We start from the raw sequence: 262 nt of genomic DNA, 5'->3' as shown, positions 1-262 counted from the left end.
ACGAAGTATAAACGAAATCCTCCCCCCTTCCCCCTCCCCTTCCCCCTCCTTCGTTCGAGACGATGTTTCGAACCGCCGTTTCGAAACTTGTGACTCATTTCACCTTTTTCCCTTTTTTCACTTACTTTCTTCCTTCATTTGACATCTAAATCATATTCTCTTTTCCTAAATCTTTTCTGTATAAGAGAGAAATAGAATAGAGAGAGAAAAAAAAGGAATAAAAGCTAGGATATAAGTCACGATAAGGGAATAGGAGAGTTAC

Source organism: Penaeus monodon, chromosome 25 (genome assembly GCF_015228065.2).
Source record: "Penaeus monodon isolate SGIC_2016 chromosome 25, NSTDA_Pmon_1, whole genome shotgun sequence".
Lineage (NCBI taxonomy): Eukaryota > Metazoa > Arthropoda > Malacostraca > Decapoda > Penaeidae > Penaeus > Penaeus monodon.
This window is presented reverse-complemented; position numbering follows the sequence as displayed.